We start from the raw sequence: 27,714 nt of genomic DNA, 5'->3' as shown, positions 1-27,714 counted from the left end.
GTGTCTCTAAAAGATCACATATCTCAAAGATCAGGCGTCAAAACAGCTCGTTGTCCACCCAAAATAAAATCCACTTAAAAGTAGCATCCCTGGTTCACAAAGCCCTGAATAATGCCGCACCAAGCTATCTCTGCAATAAACTCACTAAAAGAAGCCACACACGCCCTGCCAGATCTTCAAATGCCAATAGCCTCATCATTCCAAGATTCAGACTCACCAAGGCGGGGGGCAGCAGCTTCCAGGTCCAAGCTTCCCAATTATGGAACTCACTGCCAAACCCTCTACGGGAGGAGCAGCCCTTTCCGAAATTCAGAAGTAACTACATTAATCTGTTGAGGTCTGCCAATGATTAACCCTTTTGGCTTCCACTTATCCTCACTCAACCCCAACTTACACACACCTTGATCCTTCCCCTTAATCTTTAATCTTATGGATCTTCTCACACTGCCCATCTGGCCACTGAGCGAACGTCCGAGTGCCTTACATATACCATCATTATTGTATCTTGTATTCATTTTACGTGTACTTGTGTGTATTTTGCTATCGCCACAAACAGGCGATGAATTGTATTTTGTATCTGTATTTTTAATGTGTACCCTGTAACATAAGCTTTGCATTTTCTGTACTGCTGCGCCCGGCTACCTTCGGGTCTGGTGCGCATTATAAATGAATAAAACAAACAAACAAACTTTGCACGCATTCCACCTGCATTTCCAAGCAACTGCTGAGTTAAGAATTAGGTGAGGAGGCAGTAAAGCGGAAGCCTAAAAAGTATATTTACAGAGTGCCGCGCCTCGCTTTACTCCACTTTCTTACTAGCTATCCGGTGCTGCATAGAACAGTGGCATCCAGGGTGGCGTGTCTTATGCGTAAAACTCCTCTGTGCCTCCACGAACATTTCCAATCGTTGATGTTTATATCATTACAGACACGGACGCCATGTTCAGCTTCCTGATGCACAGCATATAAAAGAAAAGGACCTCCAAAAACATCACGTTCACTTCGGCTGCATTCAAACCTGTCGTTTCATAATGGCAGTTTCCAAGTTTCCAGGTTTCAAAAATAAACATCACCTTTTGCTAAAAAGTTTAGTTAAAATTTATAATAAAATAAATTTATAATAAAATAAAAATGTAGAATTTTCAATGGACATAAACACAGCTCAATTTTTTTCAGTTTCTTTTCCTGCCGGAACTTAATATCTTACCCTTGTTAGAGTCTAAATCCTTTAAAAAGGAAGTTGCTTTCAGGTGAGCAGAAAAAGAGTGTACCACTCCATCCACAGTAACTCTTAAAACAGCTGGATAAACCATATAGTAGGACACTGTTTTATCTAAGTCTTTTAGCTTCTGCAAACAGTCTTCTCTGTGCTACTATCTCTTTGCTAAAATCATTAAATACCATAATAGGGCACTTTCCGCCCCATTTAAGCATGCCTAATTCCCTGGCTCTTCTCAATAGCATTTCTTTTACAGGATATCTCAGAAACTTCACCAGGAATGCACGTGGGGGTTGACCAACTACAGGCTTTGGGGCAAGGGTATGGTGTGCTCGTTCTATTTCCAATATTGTACCTGGTGGCAGGTCCAATAGCTTCGGCAGCACTTTTGGTAGAAAATCCATAGGATGACTGTTCTCTAAACCCTCTGGAAAACCAGTAATCATCAGATTAGATCTCCTACTGTAATTTTCTTGCTCAGAGTTTTTTTTGTTGGCTGTTTCCAAAAGCACTGACAGGGTTGACAATTTTGTCTCTAAGGCCAGTAATGTGTCTTCAGATCCACAGACCCTGGTTTTCAGCTCTTCAGTATGCTTCTTAACCATGGATTGATCTTTTTTCATTTCCAGCACAGTCTGTTTAATCTTCCCAATAAACAGGACAACTCCATCCATGATTTTAGTCAGATAATCTTCAGCTGATTGGCATTCAGGCCCAACTCCAATCAAGCTCTTTTCATTCTCATCTCTAACTCTCTTTGATGGCTGGGAGTTTGGGGCATCAGCAGGTCCCTCTTCATCTTCACTCCCAACTCTTGATCTCCTGGAGGAAGGAGAATCTGTCATTTCAACTGGAACTGCCATATTATATTATATTATTAGCAAGGCTGACTGGGCAGGAGCAGAAGCTGCCATTGCTGCAACTGCCAGTTCTAGAATTCTCTTCTGTCTTCTGCCATTTCTCTCTTCTCCCACTCACTTCCTGCTACTTTCATTCATTCCCCTGCACTGTCCTTTGTTTTTTCTCTTAGCATTCTAAAGCATCCCAGGGTTACACACGCATGGTATAAAACAAGTAAATTAAAAATGTAAAAATATACACTGGAGTTGGTAGACCATGTAACCATGTACTGCTCAAAATACGATGCGTGTCTCAGTGAACACTCTTAGCCACATTGAAATCACCACATCAAGATATAGACAGGACGTCACCTTGAATAAATGTCTGATTGCATTACCTGCACATGTATGTAACACTACTTTAAACATATATAAACATTATCAAGATTGATGTGTTTTAAATATACAAGGACAATTCATTTAATTGATTTTAGTATCTTTCAATATAATTAAATGATTCTCATAGGTCACATTTTAACGAAAGCTTAACATACAAATCAATACATGTTCTTAAATAGCATTGGCAAATTCAATAAGGCTGGATTTTGAAGGGGTCAAATGGGTATATAGGTTTTTGGGTGTATTATTGTATATGTGTGGTTCAATGAATGGTGAAGTGATGTATTTATGGCATGAACTTTGCACAATCAGTGTGTGTTAGTAATGCAGTATAATTTAGACAGTACTTTAAGTGGGGAGAGGTTTTGAGGGGGGCTCAAATGAGGGATGGTGGCCTAAGAGGCAGGTGGGGGTTAGTGGGGGATAAGGGAGGATTATGAGAGATAGAGGCGTGGGGAGGAATGAGGGGTCATAGGCTGGGAGGAAAGCTCACGTGCAACGCGTTTGTCTTGGAAGCAACACAACACATAGCAACACAGGTTTGAATCCCAGGTCTTACTCTCAGAAACTGGTCTCCGGTAATAAGCACGTTATAAAAGAACAATTATACAATTATAGTCAGAGCCAAGCCAGAGGGGCGGGGTGAATTGGTGTGCAGTCTCCTTTTGTTTTGTTAAGCACTGGCTCGGATGGGTCTGAGCCGGTGATTAAGAAACAAAAGGAGAGGGTGCTCCAAAAGGCTTGCTGTGCCTCTCATTTCGTTTCTTTGCTTGAGGCGCCAAACCTCTCAGGCAGCCCTTAATTCAACATAGCCTTGTAGTTAAAGGGCTGCCTTCGAGCTTGGTGCTTCTCTGTTCTTTCTAATTAGAAGCTCCAACCTTGCAGCCAGCCCTTCTACCATGCGGCTCAGGGATGCCTGAGGTGTTTGGCGCATGTGGGGCTAGTCGGGGGAACCGTGATACTGAGTCTTGCAGTTCTATTTCTAGTTGTCCCACCACATGCCAAATGTTTTTTTTTACATATGCTTATGTAGTGCCATTATAAATCGATTGCTGTCTGTAGACTGCAAAGGGAAGCACGACGCACACAAGAGTACCGGGAAAAGACTGATGCAACATGCTTCCCTACGGCAGAATGTTGAGATGTGCAGCGTAAATGTGGATCTAGCTAAGTATCGTGAAGGAGGCTGAGATGGTATGGTGGCGTGAGGTGAGTGGGAGATGGCTGTTGAGTGGGAGCAGGAAGTGCAAGCCCCTCCCCTAAAAAAAAGCAAATCGAATGGGGGTGGGGAATGCAGAGAGCAACCTTGCATGTTGAGGCCTTTGTCAGGCTGTCCTCTTCACTGGTACTCTATGAAGAGCGATCTACTGTCCTAGATCCCAATAAAGCCTTCCTACCCATTCCAATTCTTTATTTATGTATTCACCCTTTCACTTTCCTTCGGACTTCTAATTCCTATTGGAAATCAAGTCCTGCCAGTGAATTTAAAATCTTCACAGGCTTGCTGCATAGGTCAATTTATCAGCTCGCAAAAATGCTTTCATTGCCCCATAAAGCTGAATTGTTCTTTAATTGTTTATGATTTTTTTAATATGTTAGGTATCTTTAGGAAAGGCAAAGTTGAAGAAATGTTACCGTGGGCTCACAGGCCACAGCAAAGCGACAAATGGATGACGTGCCACGCCGATGCACTGAGTCCTACCCATACAGTTACAGCACACAGGGCCTCCCGAACCAACTCCTACATACATGTCAACGCTCGCAGATGCCAGTTCCTGCTGATTCTGAACCTATCCTATCATCCTAGCCCCTCTAACACACCCAGCCCTCCTCTCTTGCAGAGCCAGGCGAGCGCCTGGAGACTGCCCTTGGGTGGAAGTGGTGCACAGTATAAATCAACGTTCCTGCTGATTCTGAACCTATCCTATCATCCTAGCCCCTCTAACACACCCAGCCCTCCTCTCTTGCAGAGCCAGGCGAGCGCCTGGAGACTGCCCTTGGGTGGAAGTGGTGCACAGTATAAATCAACATAACCTACCATACAATGGGAGGACGGTAGAAGTGTGCTAAAGGCAAAGGCGTAGTTTTAGCACGTACAACTTAGAGGACTTGAAATCTCAGGTCAATGAGCTGCTGTTGCATTGCAAGATATGCATACTTCTAATGTCTGTCATTATACACAGCAGGCGATTTACATTCTGCCTGGCTTGGCATGGAAGGCTGTCAGTCTCTCTTTTGAATGAAAGCTTGCTTCTTGGAGGTGCAGCCCTAACAATAGCAGCGTTGACAGGCGCGCCTTTGTTCTGGGCATTATTTCACAATTGCTTAAATGCAGGCTATGTTACTAAATACTCTTGCCTGCTCCATATGGAAATAGAGGATTCGGGCCTCCATCATGCGCCGTCCTGGTGGCAGTAATGTGTTCTTTGTTCTTGAAAGTGCTTTGACATTTTGCTCAAAGGGTTATTATATATTCATGAAGCACAGTTTAGAAAGCTTGGCTCAAGAGAGTCTCCGTTAAATACATTGGCTGAGATACCACGTGGTGTGTACCATGGGCACATTCTCCTGGGCAGTGATTCCTGCCACCGTGGGCAAAGTGACACTTTACTGGATCATGCCTCCCATTTTACAGGGACTTCATTTTCTTATTGAATGGGTAATTTGCTATTTGATTTGTTTTAACATATGCATGGAAATTAGATAGCATGGTCCTGGCTCAGAAGGGCAGCAGCACCACTATTGCATAGCGCCACGAGGCTGTTTACATTTGGAGGTATGCAGGGTGTACATGAATGCGCCAGGGTTTACACAGAGCAAAAGGCTGCATTAGATGCGAGCCGGGCTCATACCTTGCATAGTGGTATATATGGTAGGGTGAGTTGAAGTATTAGTACAGAGTTAGGGTTAGGCTGAGAGTGGGAGGTAATGGATCATGAACGCAGGGGCGTTGGGTTCCTTCTTGAACATTAGTAACGATAAAGCAAATCTCAGGTAAGATGGCGGAATGCTCCAGAATGAAGGAGCATAAGCTGAGCTTGGCCTTTTCTTTACATGTCTTCTGGGATTTGAACAGTATTCCATTTGATTTCTGCATTGTTTGTGCTCATCCAGTGAGGTGCAGCTTCTCCCTCAGACCTAGAGATAGCCTTGCAAACCACTGCAAACTAGTTTATATTATAATGTACAATATGACAACGTTCCTTAAAAATGCAATCGACATAAAATTAGTAGTAATATCATTGTTGTCTATTCCTAATCAATACTTTCTCACCACTATTACCAATAACTGTTTCATTATGTCCAGAGTATATTTGTAAACTCGGTTGCTGGTGTTCCGTGCCCAGCCATGAGATACTTAGTGATGAGTGCCTCCATACACTTTCTTTACATTCTCTAATGTGTGCATTGCATTTATCTTCAGCTAAACCACTGCATTTGAAACCAATGCATCAGGCTCAGTTTTCCGCCCCACAGCCAAAAATGCATTAATCGCTGCAGTAAATTAAAAGAGGAGAATATGTTTCTGAAGACTGCAATGTTACAAAACAGGACCCCATGGAGACATTCATCTACAATCGTGCTTCCATTGGAATAGAAAACCTCCAGATCCAATGATTGGGAGCCAATAGGTTTTTGCATTTACCCTCTTTGAAGATTTCAATACCTTTTATCGGACTAACTGAAAATATTACTCTGAGGCGGTGCATGCAATGCACTAGCTTTTTAGCTGCCATCCACTCCTGCATTACATGGTGGCAACAATAAAACTAACCTGGACTTTGCTTTCACATAAAAGATCTTCAGTGTAAACAACAATGGCTGCAGCAAGAGGATGATTGGACACGATCCCTGAAACTTATCTATGCAGCAAAAAAAACTGTGACCAGCATAGACACCACAGACACATAGCATGGCTCCCTGAACTCACTAACAGTGCTGGGAATTACATTCTAAGAAGGCAGATTGTAACACTGAAGCTTTTGTCACTTTTTGGAAATGTGTAATGGCCCCAATAGTATTCAATATGTACGTCGATGGCTTGGATAAATATCTACTAAATAGTTTTGTTGATGTTCCCTTTTTCCAGGGCCACAAAACTCTGAGTTTAGCATATGCAGAACGCCCAAAGCTCTCCAAACATTAGTTAATTCCTATTCAGATGTTTTGGAATCCAGAGGTATGAGAATTAATAGTTCCTAATCCGCTTTTATGGTATACAGTAGGAAGAAATGGCTTAACCCCTGAATTTTAATGGGCAGTGAAAAGGTGGAACAGGTGAAGACTTTTGACTATCCCAGGTTACATGAAAAAAGCACAACTGGCATGACCCATGTCGTAAAAAAAACATTACTTCATCTCTCTAACCATGGGATATCACACATTTCCCCGACTCTGGTGGAGGAGCAGGTCTCTTTAAGGTTAATGCTCATCAAGCAATGTCCTGGGGGGACTGCATGCTGTGTTGCTGGAGTTCTGGAGTTTGGTGTATGTATGCTCCCTTGTCCCTTGGCATTGAGTGCGCCCAAATTCTTGCACAGACAGACCTCTAGATGGGCCAATTACATGACCAGCACATCACACGTTCTGGGCTTTTCGGTCTTGGCCAGAAACCCCCTGTCAGTATCCTCAAGATTCGAACTCTCGGCACATTTAAGGAGAAGCAGGTAACCATCAAGTCGAGAACGGGTCCTTTAAAGCAACTTTAAGTACCAGGGAGGTTATAACATGTGGACATGTTCACAAACTCCCTTTTGCGGTGAACAGAATGTCTTGGAAATAAAATGAGTACTCAAGGTTCCACTGTGACAATACATCATTGGAAACCAAGATGCAGGCTTTGTCTTTTTGCGCCTGTTATAGCAATCCCCGTCCAAAATTATTTAGGAATATGTGGATATGTGGATTGTGTAGTGGTAAAGTCAGCCCACAAAAAAATGCGTTGCCCTGAACCTTACTTAATTAAATGTGCTTCTAGTTTCGTGAGGGCTCAGATGATGCGTATCCGTTTGAATTTGTGCTTAACGAGACAGATTTTGGGAAGACGACAATTGGTGCCCCAAGATCAAACCTTCTGCAGATATTGTTGTAACCCCCAATTAATTGAAACATTATGTAATTTAGTGGTTGAATGTCCAGCTTTAAGCTGTTTGCGACTTAAATATTTTCACGCAAAATGTAACTTCCAAATATTCCATTCTAAAGAAGAAATATGGAGCTACTTGTTAACTAGAGCAAAGTCTTCTGTTCAGATTGCACTGGCTCAATTTGTAAAGAATGTGACTCCTTATCAGGAATTGAGTCGGTAAAGCATTGTAAACTTAGAAATTTAGCATAAGTTTATCTGTTAATTTGGTTTTAACTTTTAGGCTTAAAATTGTGTAAAACTGAATATTGAATGGTTTTTTTTTTCGTATGGTATATGTTCTTTTGGAAAGGTTGATTTACTCAGCCATATCAAAATAAAAATTAAAATGAAAAAAAAATATTTAGCTCCCTTGAAGGGATCAGGCACTGCAGAGTTTCTCATTATCTGTTGGTGGAAACTTATTTTCGATTTTGCTGGTGTCTTAAGTACTGTATTCCTGCTTTATTAGGCATCATAGACTCTGTCACATAACCGTTTGCCTCGGAGCTAAATGTGCACAATACATATTTTACTTTTCTGTTGTATCATTTTAGATAATGTATGCTGTCATTGCACTAGTGTTATATTTTTATATTTTAAGATATAGCACACAGATTGTATTTGCTGTTGTGTATGTTGTGTTTTATGAACCATGTTCGAATAAGCAATACTGATTGATTGAAAGAAGGCGCATGTTACACGGCATTGTGATTTGCTGACACTATTACTCACAAGTACTCTTACAGTGCGACTCAATTAGTTTTACAAAACATTGATAGTATTGCAGAGCAATATAGAAATGTAAGATTTCTTTTATTAAAAGCATGTTCCTAAAACAGGGTTCCCTTTTGCTACGTCCTTTTGCTCAACATCAGACACCCTTCAAACTAGGCTTATTTCACAAGGAAGTTGAGAGTAGTGTGCCACAATGATATGATATGGCATTTATAGCGTGCCTATACACACGTGTTTCAATGCAGTGACGCAAAGACCACACAAAGAATGTCATTGCCAACAGTTCCAAAAGTTAGGCTCCTCACGTTTACAACATAGTAACGTTTATAGAGAATAATAGTAACGTCACGTGTAAAGATTATTCAAGTGCCACGCCACTCAATCATAACCTCTAAAATATGTGGGAATAGGTTAAAAGTCTTAGCCAGTCTAGCTAGTAACAAGCACTCTGCCAGCAAGTTGTATTTTGAAATTAAATATTTCGCCTTAGCACATGCATGGTTCATATGTTCGTTGTTCAGCTATGCAGTTGCGTTAGAAATATAGCCAAGGACCCTGATTGGGAGCGGCCCGCATGCGTTTACAGCTTGCTGCCTGCAGATGTGGAGAGCATTGGACACCAGATGGGAGCACCGGCTCCATTCGCTCCCCAGTGAGGAACCCGGTCGGCGCAACGATTGCAAAAACACAATGATTTCCCAACTCTGCAAGTGTACGCGGCAAGCAGCTCGCGCGGGCGGCAAGGAGGCACATGGGTTCGGTGAAGCAAGGCCTTCGCAGTGCGACGATGCATTTTCGCCCCAGCAGCGAGCAGATTTGTCACAGCTGCGTTCCCGGTTTGTAGCCATTCGATTCTGCCGCCATCAGCATGTCAGCTCATCGCCTCTGTAAATATCTCCTCTGATGTAGTCAACACAAGAAGAGCTGAGGCATCCGGGTCCTTGCATTAATGCGGATGGGCAATTAGGAGTTCAGCAAGCCGCAAGGAGAGGGTCGGGTTCTCTTAGGCGAGGCCGCTATTGCCTTTGAATGGCTGTCCCATAGCCATGGAACAAATTAACACCATTTTCTGATAATCGCTTTTGTGCCTCTCTTTCATGGGCTCCGGCGGAGCAAGAGCACTGATAGCTCCCAAATAAATGGCATTGTACGTATGTCTCTTATTTATAACATTTGGGCTTTGGGCACTCTATGCGGGTTCACAAACCGCACATTCTTGAATTTAAGGGAGCAAGGCTGATCTTAGGTACCAAACCACAGGATCATGTTTCCAGGGCCCAGAAGTCCCTTTCACTGGTTGCCTTGATGAAATGGCATTGAGTTTAACACTTTTAAACAGGTGAATGAAAGGGGTGGGAGAACAGCAGAGTATTACTATTAAAGTGAGTTGTCTTTGCACTGAAGTATTCGCACATCATGGTGACGGGGGTTCCTGAAGTCAGAGGCCATGAAAGTAATGAATCGCAAAAGAAGGCAAAGTCAGTGCGTTTGCATTCAGTAGAGAACTGACTTCAGTGTACGCTTCCAGTTGCAAGTAGTGGAAGGGACTTATTCAATTGCAAGTAGCAAAAGCAATTCAAGATGCAGGTATGATGTAACTGTTACACTTTTAAAACTTGTTAGAACGGTGCTTGGCACTCCTGTGAACAGCTGCCCCTCCTACATTGGCATTATGCGGTCACAAAACAGGGCTGTAACTGAGCTGGGGCCAGCAGGGTCCGAGACGCGTCGATGCCGAAATAAAATACCCTTTTATAATGACAATTGGTTATTTATAACGCGCTTAATACCCAATATTTCTAAGCGTGGACCTGGGGATCAAACCTGTGTTGCTCCGCGTCTGTGTTGCTTCCAAGCGAGCATGTTGCACCTGAGCTATCCTCCAGAGATTCTTCGGCCAGGGTCCTACCTGAGCTATCTAAGCAACCTTAGACTTAGTACTGTTTTCCCCTTCTGTGGGCCCCTTGGGGCACTATGGTCTCATGCGCCAAGTTTCTGTTCCTATGGGGGCTTCTTTTCCTTTTCCGATTGGTCTGTAACACCTCATACATTGCAGCCTGCCTAATAGGTCTCTTAGGCTTACGGTTGTACCAACCAAAATCTAACACAAAACCCTCATTATCACACGACGCCTGTTCCCCCTTGCAACTTTCAAGGTTAGAATGTAGTAGTTTATTAAGTGTAGTGGTGCATACAGACATTTTATTAATGGCAATGGCTTGAGACTCAACTGTATTGGCAATGCGGCCCATTGAGCCTAGCACTTCACTAAATATAGTTTCATGCCCAAGTAGTTTGTTTGACAATTCATTGCATTTTGCAGCTAGCATAGTTAACACATTTTGAAGTATTCCAAACATCATGGCCGATGTGCAAATGGGCGTGCTATCTTGTATTAGGCTATTAAAGTCCACCAATGGGCCATCAGAGATATTCAGGTCCGGTTTCAAGTTAGGTACCAGCCAGGAGGAGGTCTTATATGCCATGGGTAAAGGAATATGCATGTCCACATCTATGGCTTTAGGACCCAGGGAAGCAGTCAACACACCAGAGTTAATGTTCTCTACCGGCCACTGATTAGCCGGGATCCCTCCATAAATGTCATTCGAGGGCAGCATGCCAAGAATCTCATCAGCCTCCTTACTACTGTCAGGCTCCACGATAATCAGTGGAGGTGAGGCCGATTGGTATGGTACCAGTGACCTAACCACAGATGGTCTTTGATTCCAGGACGGGAACAGCGGCCAAAAGTTCTGACACGTGTTCTGAGCAAAAACCCCTAATATTTACAGATTGTTCTTCACATGCTGAAAGAAAATAGTAATATTTGCTGTCCTCTTTGGGGCTGATTCAACCTCAGCCACTCCAAATGTTTTGTGAGGGCATAAACTGGTTGAACGTCGAGGAAATACATCACTACTGTCTTCGACGAGTTTTGCCACACACACCAACTCTGAGTCCCCCAATTCATAGTGATCCCATTTGAGCACAACTTCATCTTCTTCATGAATGGGCTCCATGGCACCTGCCCAGGGACATCATTTGGGGGATGCCAGGGGAGGCAGCTGCTACCCTTGGTTCCCCCTCTGTTACCCCTTGATCGCTCCTTGCAACCCCTGGGAAACTGTACAAAGAAGCAGTGCCAAGACTAGATATCTGTGTTGCACCTGAAAAAGGAGGGTGTAAATGCAGATAAATCTGCCACATCTTTTTTCTGGAATCTAGATCTCATTAGCTGGAGAAATAACAGGGATGCAGGAAAACCACAAAGCCGCCCTCACTAACAGGTTGGCAATCCACTAGTGAAAAATGCCTGAATGGTTGGGTTCAGATGTGGATCTGTCTGTGCAGCTCATACATAGGAAGGATATGGGGGCTAGATCTGGCTAGCTGAGAATAGGAATGAGCAGCCTGCAGTACTTAGTGACAGCACAGCATGAACGCAAATCTCATCAGTGTTTCTCTTTGCTTATCCAGTGAGCCACTGGGACTGTGATGATGAAAGGGGCCCCTAGGGGACCCTGACGTCTATGGAAACAAGGCGGGTCACCACAAACGATAGAGACGCCAGACACGAGGTTGTATTCCCAAAGCTAGGGTTTTATTGCAAAGCAAAAGTCTCAGTTGGCCAACTCGGTCTCAACGTCCCGCGACGTGTATCTCTAGACCTCGAGGGACGCAAGAGAGCGAATTATGTACATCAGTTACATATATACAAAATGCATATCAAACAATCAGCTATGTCATGGTTAACACCCCTCTTCATTGGGTTTCTTTGAACTTGGTGTGACGATGGACATCTCCAGCCACTATGACACCTTCAAACATCTATTCTAGTAACAATTTGCAATTTGTGAGTGCGTAGGCATCTTTCGGTTATTGAATAGAACATGGCACTTCTGTTCTTGGAAGCGAGCTACATGCAGAGGCGGTTGCATTCCGGACCTTGCTATCTATCAGGTGCTATTCGCGTCCTGGGAGCCGACATTCTCTTAGCGGGCTCAGCAAAAGGGGGCCGTTAGAAAAACATAATTCAAGCCTTTAGCAGTATTATTCTAACATATTCTACCATATAACGAGACTGGCTGGCAGCTGTGAAATGATTAAATGCCCTGCGGCTCTGCTTCAATGCTACATTAAGGAGGGAGCCGGGCATTCTTCCTGGCGCTGCCTACGTTTGTGTTTCAGCGAAACTCTTGTTATCCTCTCGGCCCTGTGGCCTTGTCCTTTTCATATACAGACAGCAATGTTCCACAGTAGAGCAGTGGAAGCGGAAAATATACTGCGAAGCAATAGGAACAGAAAGCAATGAGCAATGGTTAGAAAACAAAATGGCGATCTTGTTACATCAAAATGGCTGTTCATTAGAACACTAGAAAACCTATATTCTGTCGTATCGTGCATGAGACGGTTGGCCCACGGCCACCAAAATACGTTTGCGGTCTCGAATTAGATTTCTAGACTGACAAACCCTCCTTTGGCCGTATGCCAAACGTCTCATCTATTTATTGAAACCTCCTCTAGTGATGATGAATCTGAAGTACTTATGTCTGAGTCTCGCATGCTATCGTGGTCATCATTGCCCTCAGTAATATCTATTGCCATCAACTCTTTCATTACTCTCATCTCATTTGGGTCTGGGCTAGTTCGATCATGGGGTTGTTTTTTCTTTGTTATCATTTGCATGCATCCTACCGTACATCCCTCAGTTACCTCTGCACAAACTATGGGTAAACAATGTATACAACAACAACACATTAGGAATATTCCGAAAACCACTACTAGTATTAAGATCAGCTTCCATCCCCAAGATCACAATATTCCCCAAAACCAAGATCCTATTTCCCAGCTCCCTTCTCCCGTGGGGAGTTCAGAGCTTGGAACGTTCATTTTCTTTATTGCTTCAAAAATCGTGGGGGAATAGTCATCGACATAAACGCAACATGCTGATCCCACTATTTTGCAAATTCCCCCACGATCAACCAGGATTACATTGAGAGCCATTCTATTTTGCAGCGTCATTAACCTGATTCCTCTTTCTTCCAACGTCATGTTGAATAATATATCTGGTTCTGTCTAATTGACCCGTATTACTCTTATTCCACTTCCCATAGAACATTGCACCTAAAGATGTACTACATGCAGAACTTAATGGTAACAGCTGCACATACCACCCTATTCCTTTCCCCGCATGCTGCGGTAAATGGGCACATACTCAGCAGTTTGTTTTCTTCAGGATTGCATGTGTCATGTTCATGATTAATAATAATGTATTATTCCCAAAACCTTCCCTGTGTTTTTCTTCCATTGGGGGTAGGGTATAAGTGATCACCTGAACCAGGCTTTCAGTAGTGGATATATTAATTATTGGTAAAAACCTTTCTAATGGGTGTATTGTTTCTACCCACCATAATATTAGGGCTGTTGATATAGGTGCTACCACGCTCATAAAGCACATCATTATCGTTAGTGTCAGCATACAATTTGTTTTACCATGCGTTTTTCTTAAAGTTATAGGCCCTCATTACGACCCTGGCGGAGATCGTGGTGCAATATGCACCATGGAGCACGGCGGAAAGCTGCCGATACCGCCATGGGGGTTGGCGGATTTACCGCCCCATTCCGACCTTGGCGGGGCGGTAAATCCCCATTCCCCATTTTACCCTTCCCCATTCCCATTTTTGCCCCATAGGGTATAATGGGAGTGGGGAAGGCGTTAATTACGCCACCGTAAAATACGGTGGCGTAATTAACAACAAGGTCCCGTGGCGCCATGGATTTCTCCGCCCGGAAAAACCAGGCGGAAACCGCTCCATGGCGCTACGGGAACTCGTAGTAGGGCGGACGGGTCCGCCGCGAATACCGCTGGCGTAAACCCACTCCGCCAGGGTCGTAATGAGGGCCATAGTCTTTATAACTGACTCATTTTCAGCAGTGCTGGTGCAGGAGGAGGCTGGAACCGGTCCCGGCATGTTTCTCGTCGTCCTTCTTCTTCCTTATCACAGTTCGTTGTGGATATCTCTCTTCGTCGCGCTTGCTCTGATGTCTATAAGTTCAATGAAATTCTCCCAGTTCAGTTTTGCTTGTCCTTTTTTTTTTTTTAGCCTGGATTCGATTATCCGTTTTTAGGCGAGATCACTTGTCCCTCTTATACTTCTCAAAGGACCTTTGATCAGTTTTCGCCTCAGTATCATGTGCGCCCAGCTTGTCCGCTCTGGTTCCGGACACATGTACTGTTAATCAATTATCTCACTTGCCATAGTACCATGTGCTCCCAGCTTGTCCGCTCTGGTTCCGGACACATGTACTTTTATGACCGCATCGAGGAGCCGCGAGTCTTGAATTGTCCGATTTGCACAATTCTCACGCTTCTCTCCTCTACACCCCTGGTTCTTTCTCCGTCCATGAGCTGAACCAGAGGTTGACATAAACACCAAAAGAAAAAGAATGCGGATCACTTTATCTTCCGAGGCCGCAGGTTGTATCGCCTTGCTCCTGGTATCGTATGATCCGTGAACAGTGCCGGTGCACTTTCAGATTCAGGCTTGAAGTCAGCCTGCGGCGCTTCTGCAGGTGCTGGTGTGTGCCGCGCCAATAATGCAGATTCGGTCTTTGGCGTGCTGGCAAGTGCTGGTGGGCGCCAAAGGGGTACACGATTTGTTTCTGCTGGTATTTGCAAGGCAGATTTCACGTCGGTCAGCAGTGATGTCGATTCTGCTGGGCAACGTTGGGGCACTCTTTGCCCTTCCCCCTCTTTGGAAATCGTCTCAGGCTTTGTTTCGAGTTTCACTTCATGTTTTGGCAGATCAGGTGGCTGCACACTGGCAACAGTTTCTTTTGTCTCTGCGACCGCTGTCTCTTTCCGGTCATCGGTGTGAGGCAAGACTATCAGTGCAGTTGGAATCTTCTTGGCATGGGTGGCATGGATCCACGATTTCCTTCCATCCACCCGGATTGCCGTCTGCGTCGCCAAAAGTACTTGATAGGGCCCGCGCCACCTGGGTGCTAATGATGACTTTCTTTTGAAGTTTTTTAGCAGCCCCCAGTCTCCTGGCTCCAGAACGTGCCCCGGACCGGTATCAAACGCAATTTCTGCATTAAAAGGCCACAATAAGTACTAAGCACAGGATGTTCTATCTCACTGAGCCATTTTGGATGAGGTGCGCACCATACATTTGCCGGCCTCCCTATTATGATCTCGTATGGGGAGAGCCCAGTTTTAGCCTGTACAGACGTACGCATGCATAATAGTGCTATTGGTAATGCATCCACCCAACTCAACTTGCTTCCCGCACAAATCTTGCTAATCTTTGATTTAAGTATCCCGTTGTGCCTCTCCACAAGACCGGCAGAACTCGGATGCCTTGAACTGTGGAATCTCTTATCAATCTGGAGACCTGCACATATCTGTAACACCACTGCACCCACAAAATGTGGTCCATTATCGGACCATAGGACACGGGGCAAGCCAAATCTGGAAAAATACTCCTTCAACATTACTTTTGCCGTACTCATCGCTGTGTAGTCTTTTAAAGGATATGCCTCCACCCACTTATTGAATGCACAGATTACCACCAAGACGTATTTTAAGTTTTGGCACCTTTCCATCTCTATGAAATCAAAATGAACTACCTCAAACGGCATGGAGGGCGGGCCAAAATTTCCTGTTGGTGTCACTGTTCCCTTTCCTACATTGTGTTGTAAACACATGATACAGTTCTGCACCAACCTTTCTGCATTCTTTTTTATGTTTGCATTCTGCCATACTGTAGAAAGGTGCTGTATCATTTTCCTGGCACAGATGTGCGTAGGACTGTGGGCCATTGTGACCATTGCAGTCACATATGAATTTGGCAACATCCAGTTTCTAGTTCCCTTGTCCACCCAACAACCCTCCAAATCCAACTCAGCAGATCCCTCTGCCCATCCCTGTATTTCATTGGCCGTAGCCTCGGCCTGCATTTCTTTGACAGTCGCAACTCCATCTTCTATGATACAGGGTACTTCCTCTGTCTGAACCGTCATCATCTTGGTATTTAAATCATTGGCAATTTGTTTCGCAATCCTGTCTGCAAACGCATTTCCCTCTCCTATTTTGCATGTTACTTTTTATGTGCCTCGCATTTCACTATTGCTAGGCGCTTTGGAAACGTGAGTGCAGACAGCAATCGTACAATCAAAGGGCCATGTTGAATTCTGGCACCATGTGATGTCAGAAACCCTCTCTCAGCCCAGAGTCGTCCAAAAGTTATGAACCACTCCAAACGTGTACCTACTGTCAGTATATATATTCACGTTCAAATTTTCAGAAATCTCGCAGGCTCTGGTTACTGCTATTATTTCCGCAGCTTGTGCTGAATTATAGGGGATTCTTTTGCTTTCTACAACACTCTCTAGGGTAGTGATAGCGTGTGCGGCAGTTGTCGTGCCATCTGGTAATTTAAAACATGGGCTGTCACAAAATAACTCTCCATCCGGCTCTTTCTGTGGAATATCACTTAAATCAACTCGCCCCTTGGTTTCTTCCTCAGTGACCATTAAGCAATCGTGGGGGGGTGATTCATTCTTCCCAATTTCTGTTATGGTTAATGGCATTAATTCTGCAGGATTCAAAGCGCTACACCTCATAATTTGGATATGGGGCGCGAACAAGATAATCTCAATCTAGCAGAGGTGAGGTGTTGCGTCTTTGTCCTATTTAATAGAACGTCTATGGCATGTGGCACCATCAGAATTAAAGTGTGCCCCAATACCATCCCTTCTGTTTGTTTCACTGACGTAGCAGCCGCCACGACAGATCGCAAACATCGTGGTAGTGCGCGCGCTACAGGTTCCAGCGCAGATGAAAAATAGCCGCACAACCTATTTCTTCCACCTTGTTCCTGTGTCAAAACCGCCAATGCACATCCTTCACTTTCACACACAAATAGTCTGAAAATGTTCTTATAGTTCGGCGTACCCAAAACTGGAGCCGAGCATAATGCAGTTTTCAATCTATCTAATGCTCTCTGACATTCCTCATCCCACTGCAAAGGCATAACCGCATCTTTTCTAGTCAAATTCACTAATGGTTTCACAATCAACGCAAAATTACCAATCCATTGTCGACAATATGAAGCCATGCCTATTATGGCTCTGACTCCTTTTTGTGTCTTTGGAATAGGCATACAAGAAATACTTCCTATGCGTTCTGGCGTTAGTCTTCTCCCTCCTTTCGAAAGTAGGTAGCCCAAATAAACTACCTCCTTTCGATTATACTGAAATTTCTTCAAACTAGCTTCATGGCCATGTGCCGCTAGGTGTGACAGTAGTAATACAGTGCTTTCTTTACAAATCTCCTCTGTGTCTGCAGCTAGTAATAAATCGTCTATGTATTGCAAAAGTACACAACCCACGGGTAATTCCAGCATGTCTAGCTGCTCTTTTAATGCTCTACTGTAAATACTTGCACTTTCCGTGTAACCTTGTGGAATCCGTGTAAATGTAAATGATCGTCCTCCTAATGTGAACGCGAACAAGTATCTACTGTCCTTGTCGACTGGAATACTAAAGAATGCGTTCTTCAAATCTATTACACTAAAATATTCTGCTGAAACAGGTATCATTGTCAATATTGTAGTGACGTCTGGCACTAAAGGAAATTACGGATGTACTACCTTGTTTAATGCGCGTAGATCAATTATGAAACGGTATGGTACCTCATTACCTCCTTTTTTATAAACCGGAAGGATCGGGCTGTTACATGTACTGCCTGTGATTTCCTCTATTACCCCTAATTTCACCAAATCGGTAACAATACTCTTCAATCCTTTCTCACCTTCAACTGAAATTTTGTATTCGGGTATTCGCGGTAGGGTAACACCTTCTTTCAAAATAATCTTTACTGGCTCTATCTTTAAACATCCCACATCGTTGTCATGCATTGCCCATATACAGGTTGTTACTTTACTTAGTTCCCCTGGTAACGCTTCGGACATGAATTCTGACACAGGGGCATTGTGTGGCCATATTGTTAGAAACACTCCGTCTGCCGTGCAATGTATAACAGAACCTAGTTTTTTCAACAAATTCAATCCCAACAAATTTTCTCCACAATTTTCAGTTAGAAGGAAAGGACAATGTTCAGTGAATGGTCCTATGGTAATTGGGACTGGTTTGGACACTGGGTTTATGACTGGTGTACCTGCGAACCCTACAGAAATATTCTTTTGCCCTGACAGTGGTATATTCGGAACCAAGTGATGGTCTATTGAACACTTCTGTGCTCCTGTATCTACACGAAAGTGGTGTTCCTCATTCCCGACTCTCATTTCTACGTAGGGTCCTCTCTGATTCACGGGAATAGACACTGGTTCCGACCCCTGTCCTGGGCTGTCCTCTTGGGGAAATAACACATCGTCCGATGTGTAATCATTACTATTACTGTAATACGTGTTTGGCTGTGTATCGAAAACATTTCCACTCTTCCCTCTATTTCCCCCACTCTGATTTCCATATTGTTGATTTTGCTGTCCCTGACTCTGGTTTGGGGCATTTTGGTTTTGGCCTTGGTTTTGATTACCTCCATTATTATGATGCTGCTGCATACTATTCCTATTTGGTCCATTCGCTTCTGGGTGTCCTCTATGCTGTCTCCTCCGACCAGACCCATTTCTGTTCTGTAAATGCGGGCATTGCGCTCGCCAATGTCCTTCCTCTTTACAATATGCACACTGATTCGGCCCCACTATTCCCCCATGCATATTCAAACTACTCCTCACTTGTGCATTTCCTCGCCCTCTATTATGTCCTACTACTTGCTGCATTAATACCTGTGTCCTAATTAGACATTCCTTTAAGTCTGCCCCCACCTGTTTTAGCAACGATAATTCGTTCAGCATCTCCTTCTGCCCCGGCGATGGTAACTGCTGCCTTTCATTATGCGACTCCTTTTCCCCCTTCCCAGGTCTCCCGACTTCCCTACTCCTGTACCCAGGTGCAGTAAACACTTTGATAGGTGCAGTAAATGTTTCGACATAATCATTATCTAATTCATCTCTAAGCTCAAAAAGTCTATACACATGTTCTCTTACTTCTTCATCCCTCTCCCTACAGCGTGCTAATGCATTCAAATCTAACAATCGCTGCGGTGGTAATTTCCCAATTAGCTGTTTCCATCTCTCCACCAAATATTCACCCATGCATTCCAATACTACCTGCCTTTCATTGCTTCTACGAAAGTCATATATCGAAGCCAATGTTGCCGTCCCATCATTACCGTCTATATACATCTCTGCCTGTTGCTGCAATTCCACCTTCCTTTCCTTGCTGATTGCGCTGCAGGTTACCCTTGTGCACTGCCGTTGGTCAGTCCCGCCTCCTGCCCCCGTGGTTTCAACTTCAACCCCTGGAGGAACGGACGGTACTGAGTCTGTGTCTAAGGCAGGAGGTGCGGATGGGACAATGGGAACAGTGAGTGTGTGTTGTGGGCCTGGTTGGCTAGTAGGAAGTGTTACGTGCGCGGTCTGTGGCTGTGGGAGGGCTTGAGCTACCGGAGGGGGAGCTTGAGCTACGGGCGGGGTCTGGGCAATAGTTACTAATGTATGGTCTTTCTTCTGATCTTGGGCCTTGTTTTGTATGAGTCAATATATTTTCTATCAATTCATCTGTCATATGTAATTCTCGTTGTGGGTATATCTTTTCTATATTCAACTGGTCACGCCTGCCTGCCCTTCTTAGACTCTCAGTCCACTCCTCCTCTTCTTTTTCTTCCGCTCCCTCACCTTTCGATTTATGCCTGCGCGCATACTTTGCTCTGCTTTTAAATCGGAGCATTGCTTCCTTTCTCCAGTCTTTAATAGTTTCAAATGCCGCAGGACGCGCTTTCTTTCTTATCAACACCCTTTCCAAGTTATCTATCCTCGCCATCTCAAAACTACCATTAATCGGCCACTGGTGGCCTTGTTGCTTTCTGGTTTGCCTATGCCAAGTCTCACAGAATATTATCGCACGCACTCCATACTTCACATACATCTCATACGCCGGCGTTCCCCCATGTGGTACAATTTGCCCATCTTCCAAAGATTGTCTACCACAGCGGAAAAACCCCGCTAAGGTGGACAATACCACAGGCATGTTTCAACCTTCAGTACAAAAAAGAAGGTGGGTGAGGCGCGCACTCCCGGTCCTGGTCAATTAAACCTGTTGCAAAAAATAGGTAGCTGGGTCACATCCCAAAATGGACAAATATTCACAGGGTTAGATCCCTTCTGCTGAAAATCAGGTACTCAGTATTAACAGGGTTAGATCCCTTGCTGCAAATCAGGTAGTCAGTATTAACAGGGTTAGATCCCTTGCTGCAAATCAGGTAGTCAGTAATAACAGGGTTAGATCCCTCAGCTGCAGTTCTGTGGTCTGTGGTTGTTCTCCTCCTAGCGCTTTCTTATCTCAAATAATCATCAGGGAGGCTGTTAAGCAGGTGTGTCTAATTAGACTCAAAGGATTCTGGTAGCTGTAGTGAAAAAGGTTTTTTTCTGTTCAGGTTGCCAGCAACCGACACCCCTCCAAAGCACAAGTCCTTCCCAAATTTGGGGGAGGGGAGAGAACCATCTTTATGATTCTCCAAAGTGGGGCACAGTCACCCCGTGGCGCTGCCTCTGGAGCCCGGGACTCCCATAGCATTCAGTACAAAAAAGAAGGTGGGTGAGGCGCGCACTCCCGGTCCTGGTCAATTAAACCTGTTGCAAAAAATAGGTAGCTGGGTCACTTCCCAAAATGGACAAATATTAACAGGGTTAGATCCCTTCTGCTGAAAATCAGGTACTCAGTATTAACAGGGTTAGATCCCTTGCTGCAAATCAGGTAGTCAGTATTAACAGGGTTAGATACCTTGCTGCAAATCAGGTAGTCAGTAATAACAGGGTTAGATCCCTCAGCTGCAGTTCTGTGGTCTGTGGTTGTTCTCCTCCTAGCGCTTTCTTATCTCAAATAATCATCAGGGAGGCTGTTAAGCAGGTGTGTCTAATTAGACTCAAAGGATTCTGGTAGCTGTAGTGAAAAAGGTTTTTTTTCTGTTCAGGTTGCCAGCAACCGACACCCCTCCAAAGCACAAGTCCTTCCCAAATTTGGGGGAGGGGAGAGAACCATCTTTATGATTCTCCAAAGTGGGGCACAGTCACCCCGTGGCGCTGCCTCTGGAGCCCGGGACTCCCATAGCATTCAGTACAAAAAAGAAGGTGGGTGAGGCGCGCACTCCCGGTCCTGGTCAATTAAACCTGTTGCAAAAAATAGGTAGCTGGGTCACATCCCAAAATGGACAAATATTCACAGGGTTAGATCCCTTCTGATGAAAATCAGGTACTCAGTATTAACAGGGTTAGATCCCTTGCTGCAAATCAGGTAGTCAGTATTAACAGGGTTAGATCCCTTGCTGCAAATCAGGTAGTCAGTAATAACAGGGTTAGATCCCTCAGCTGCAGTTCTGTGGTCTGTGGTTGTTCTCCTCCTAGCGCTTTCTTATCTCAAATAATCATCAGGGAGGCTGTTAAGCAGGTGTGTCTAATTAGACTCAAAGGATTCTGGTAGCTGTAGTGAAAAAGGTTTTTTTTCTGTTCAGGTTGCCAGCAACCGACACCCCTCCAAAGCACAAGTCCTTCCCAAATTTGGGGGAGGGGAGAGAACCATCTTTATGATTCTCCAAAGTGGGGCACAGTCACCCCGTGGCGCTGCCTCTGGAGCCCGGGACTCCCATAGCATTCAGTACAAAAAAGAAGGTGGGTGAGGCGCGCACTCCCGGTCCTGGTCAATTAAACCTGTTGCAAAAAATAGGTAGCTGGGTCACATCCCAATATGGACAAATATTCACAGGGTTAGATCCCTTCTGCTGAAAATCAGGTACTCAGTATTAACAGGGTTAGATCCCTTGCTGCAAATCAGGTAGTCAGTAATAACAGGGTTAGATCCCTCAGCTGCAGTTCTGTGGTCTGTGGTTGTTCTCCTCCTAGCGCTTTCTTATCTCAAATAATCATCAGGGAGGCTGTTAAGCAGGTGTGTCTAATTAGACTCAAAGGATTCTGGTATCTGTAGTGAAAAAGGTTTTTTTCTGTTCAGGTTGCCAGCAACCGACACCCCTCCAAAGCACAAGTCCTTCCCAAATTTGGGGGAGGGGAGAGAACCATCTTTATGATTCTCCAAAGTGGGGCACAGTCACCCCGTGGCGCTGCCTCTGGAGCCCGGGACTCCCATAGCATTCAGTACAAAAAAGAAGGTGGGTGAGGCGCGCACTCCCGGTCCTGGTCAATTAAACCTGTTGCAAAAAATAGGTAGCTGGGTCACATCCCAAAATGGACAAATATTCACAGGGTTAGATCCCTTCTGCTGAAAATCAGGTACTCAGTATTAACAGGGTTAGATCCCTTGCTGCAAATCAGGTAGTCAGTATTAACAGGGTTAGATCCCTTGCTGCAAATCAGGTAGTCAGTAATAACAGGGTTAGATCCCTCAGCTGCAGTTCTGTGGTCTGTGGTTGTTCTCCTCCTAGCGCTTTCTTATCTCAAATAATCATCAGGGAGGCTGTTAAGCAGGTGTGTCTAATTAGACTCAAAGGATTCTGGTAGCTGTAGTGAAAAAGTTTTTTTTCTGTTCAGGTTGCCAGCAACCGACACCCCTCCAAAGCACAAGTCCTTCCCAAATTTGGGGGAGGGGAGAGAACCATCTTTATGATTCTCCAAAGTGGGGCACAGTCACCCCGTGGCGCTGCCTCTGGAGCCCGGGACTCCCATAGCATTCAGTACAAAAAAGAAGGTGGGTGAGGCGCGCACTCCCGGTCCTGGTAAATTAAACCTGTTGCAAAAAATAGGTAGCTGGGTCACATCCCAAAATGGACAAATATTCACAGGGTTAGATCCCTTCTGCTGAAAATCAGGTACTCAGTATTAACAGGGTTAGATCCCTTGCTGCAAATCAGATAGTCAGTATTAACAGGGTTAGATCCCTTGCTGCAAATCAGGTAGTCAGTAATAACAGGGTTAGATCCCTCAGCTGCAGTTCTGTGGTCTGTGGTTGTTCTCCTCCTAGCGCTTTCTTATCTCAAATAATCATCAGGGAGGCTGTTAAGCAGGTGTGTCTAATTAGACTCAAAGGATTCTGGTAGCTGTAGTGAAAAAGGGTTTTTTCTGTTCAGGTTGCCAGCAACCGACACCCCTCCAAAGCACAAGTCCTTCCCAAATTTGGGGGAGGGGAGAGAACCATCTTTAAATCATAAATTTAAAGATTTGGGGGAGGGGAGAGAACCATCTTTAAATCATAAATTTAAAGATGGTTCTCTCCCCTCCCCCAAATTTGGGAAGGACTTGTGCTTTGGAGGGGTGTCGGTTGCTGGTCACCTGAACAGAAAAAAACATTTTCACTACAGCTACCAGAATCCTTTGAGTCTAATTAGACACACCTGCTCAACAGCCTCCCTGATGATTATTTGAGATAAGAAAGCGCTTGGAGGAGAACAACCACAGACCACAGAACTGCAGCTGAGGGATTTAACCCTGTTATTTCTGAGTACCTGATTTGCAGCAAGGGATCTAACCCTGTGAATATTTGTCCATTTTGGGATTTGACCCAGCTACTTATCATATTTTTTGCAACAGGTTCAATTGACCAGGACCGGGAGTGCGCGCCTCACCCACCTTCTTTTTTTTACTGAATGTTTCAACCTTCCCCTTGGTTAATCAACCTTACCTAGGGCGTTTGATTTTGCAAAGTAAACTCTCAACCAATATCAGGATGCTATGAATCGGTGAATGACTCACCTGATAAATAAAGTCGTCTGTATACTGACGTACCAAAGGATGTCGTGTCTGCGTTTCTTGGCTTCCGCCTCGTTTCGGGACCCTCGCCTCCTTGTTCTCTAGCCAGGCACGTCGATCAGGGATCAGATGTGTGCAGATCTGCAAAGGAGTCTCTCATCACTTTTACAGGGCGCCCCGAACACCTCTTGATCCCGGCTCGATCGTCCCGTCCTCGCCGTTCTCTGCCTTTCTCAATTACAACGTTACGCGAAGGAACAAGTGGAGGAGGGTCCCTATTCGGGCGCCATCTTGAAAGGGGCCCCTGGGGGACCCTGACATCTATCGAAACAAGGCGGGTCACCACACACAATAGAGATGCGAGACACGAGGTTGTATTCCCAAAGCTAGGGTTTTATTGCAAAGCAAAAGTCTCCGTTGGGCAACTCGGTCTCAACGTCCCGCGACGTGTATCTCTAGACCTCGAGGGACGCAAGAGAGCGAATTACGTACATCAGTTACATATATACAAAATGCATATCAAACAATCAGCTATCTCATGGTTAACACCCCTCTTCATTGGGTTTCTTTGAACTTGGTGTGACGATGGACATCTCCGGCCACTATGACACCTTCAAACATCTATTCTAGTAACAATTTGCAATTTGTGAGTGCGTAGGCATCTTCCGGTTATTGAATAGAACATGGCGCTTCTGTTCTTGGAAGCGAGCTACATGCAGAGGGGGTTGCATTCCGGACCTTGCTATCTATCAGGTGCTATTCGCGTCCTGAGAGCCGACATGCTCTTAGCGGGCTCAGCAAAGGGGGGCCGTTACAAAAGCATAAATCAAGCCTTTAGCGGTATTATTCTAACATATTCTACCATATAACGAGACTGGCTGGCAGCTGTGAAATGATTAAATGCCCTGCGGCTCTGCTTCAAGGCTACATTAAGGAGGGAGCCGGGCATTCTTCCTGGCGCTGCCTACGTTTGTGTTTCAGCGAAACTCTTGTTATCCTCTCGGCCCTGTGGCCTTGTCCTTTTCATATACAGACAGCAATGTTCCACAGTCGAGCAGTGTAAGCGGAAAATATACTGCGAAGCAATAGGAACAGAAAGCAATGAGCAATGGTTAGAAAACAAAATGGCGATTCTTGTTACATCAAAATGGCTGTTCATTAGAACACTCGAAAACCTATATTCTGTCGTATCGTGCATGAGACGGTTGGCCACTAAAATACGTTTGCGGTCTCAAATTAGATTTCTAGACTGGCAATGAGAGGGGTGTGCTCCAGTGTCTTCTGCCACCAATCCTGCCTGCGCACTGTGTGACCTGACCCAGATCTGCCAGGCCCGCATAACAGACACACTGTAGCTAAATGCAAGGTGAAATAATTAATTTACATGAAGTTGCCCACTGCCCTGAAGTAAACCATCTGATGCTTCCTCAAGCAAAATAAATATATATTAGGAAGGATAGCTCAGGGGCAACGCACTTTCTTTGGGAACAAGAGGATGCAGTGCAACATGGGTTCAGTTCCTGTTCCAGTGTTTAGAAGCTGGAGGAGGCTGGCATTAAGCAACATCTAAAGGAACAAAGACAATAATAAAATGGGTCTTTTCGAGGGGTGATGTCATGGTGCTTCTGCTGCTGTTTACATTTTAAAATAAAAATAAACTGCAATTACTGTGACCTGCAATACATCCTTCCCCTCTCTCTCCCATCTAACAAATAAACTGTGGGTTACGTAACAAATAAGCAAAAGAGAAAGGTGATTGCTGGAAGGTTTCAAATCATTCATAACCACTGGCACAGCTCTGGGTTTGAGGTGTGCGCTTGAGGATCAATGCTATGGAGGAGATTACTGGAGACTTAAGATATTGTACTTGTGACTTACAGATGTTGTGAGAGAGTGCTTGAGACGTAATGGTTTGTAAGAGAGTTGTGATGCATTGACTGCAGATATACAATGTTTGAGGAGGGTAATTGAGACTCACACTGTTGAGGTGTTTAAGGAGGGCGCTGGAGACTTAAGTTGCTAGTTTGCTTGAGGTCGATGGTGTTGGTAAATGCTGGAAACATAAGTTGCTACAGGGTGGCACTGTGTAAACATGTAGGGGTTGGAGCAAGGCATTTTAGGTGTAAGGTGTTGGACGGTAGAAGGGGTGTCAGACATCTAAATCTGTTGACGGAGAGTCCTTAGCGACTCGCAGTGGATGGTGGGGGCCGTGGTTAAAATGGTTGGGGGATATTCAGGCTCTGGGTGACTGGCCGGAGTTGCTTTCTGTGCAATGGTTCAAAGTGCACTATTGACAAGGAGGAAATCCCTGCATGTATTGTCCAAGTGTAAAAGCATGAAGTGGTACAGCCTCTGATTGTCTTCTGGTTGGACTTGTGCTGGTCAGTTGCTGTTTCCAGTCTGTGGCTGGACACTTATCAGGCACTGTCTGTGCATTGGGATTTAGGCCTCTTCGAGATGATCTGTCTGTTTACAGTTTAGCCCAATTGATGTACAATAATCCAGTTTGCTGTGTTGAACGTCTGCTTACATTCACAGTAATTTGGTAATATGGCCTATACACATTGATATTAATGGTACATATGGTGATCCATTCTTGTATGAAATGTACATAATATTACAGTGATATCGTAACAATATTTGTCTTAGTATACTGAGGTACAATGCTTATGTGATGCCACTTCCTGTTTTGTCAATGGGTGAAAAGCTGTGTGCCATCACTTCCCATAATGTCACTTGGGGGTGGGGTCAAATGACATCACTTCCTGTGATGTCATCAGAGGTCAAGGGTTTTGTGATGTCACTTCTGCTACCCCTAGCATTTTGGTGAAGTGACATCCCTCCACCTGCCCGTTCCTCCCCAATGCCCGGTGGCGCGAAGGCAGCACGCTTAGCAACATGCGCCGCCATCGCCCCACCGGTGCATTGCTCAATCATCCTAGCTGCCAGGGGGGACCAACAATGAATAGGAAACCACAAGAGTGGCCCAACAGTCACTGCTCTGATTGAGACATTATTCCGGCCTCCTAGCAAGAATATACAAAACAGGGGGGCCAACAAAGTCATGCATGGGTAAGGTCTTACAGAGAATGTCTTCGCCTGGTAGTATCTGAAATTATGAGCACATTCCATATATATAAACCAGGAAGTACCCCACCTTAAGGAGCTTGCCTTATATACACCGAGCTAGGCCCGCTCTCCACACTCCCCGCTGCAGACTGTTGAATACTGCAGCTCGACTCAACAGCGACTCTACGGCACACCATGCCGGGAAGGGGGTTCTTGTAACAACAAGCTCTGTCTCCTCCACTTACCAAGATCAGCTTTATTAGCAGACAGAAATGAAATTCAGGAGAAAAGGACTGCTGCAGACTGCAGCTCAACTCAACAGTGACTCCCTAGCCTGGGTATTTGTATTAATTAATAGAAAATATGCAGGTTATATCTCCTCAAAAGGGTGGCCTGCTGATCAGTCCTCCCTGTCATGCAATCCATGCCAAAAGCATAACATATACCGGTGTCCTGCTACATCAGTTTCCTGATATGCAGCTCCTGATCTCCAGTGGCACAGAGCAAGTTAAGAGGTCACAGGTGACCTATTTGACATCTGCTATG

General features: G+C 44.7%; 1 protein-coding gene across 3 annotated transcripts in view; it reads left to right on the top strand.

The window, feature by feature from the left end:
* Positions 1–27,714, top strand: part of KCNQ3 (potassium voltage-gated channel subfamily Q member 3) — a 1,253,156-nt gene that overhangs the window by 499,122 nt on the left and 726,320 nt on the right. The gene's annotated exons all lie outside the window — the stretch shown is intronic.

This window comes from Ambystoma mexicanum, chromosome 5q, assembly GCF_040938575.1.
Source record: "Ambystoma mexicanum isolate Mex_15411 chromosome 5q, UKY_AmexF1_1, whole genome shotgun sequence".
NCBI classification, from domain to species: domain Eukaryota; kingdom Metazoa; phylum Chordata; class Amphibia; order Caudata; family Ambystomatidae; genus Ambystoma; species Ambystoma mexicanum.
The sequence above is the reverse complement of the archived record's forward strand: the minus strand, read 5'-3'. Positions and strand labels throughout refer to the sequence as shown.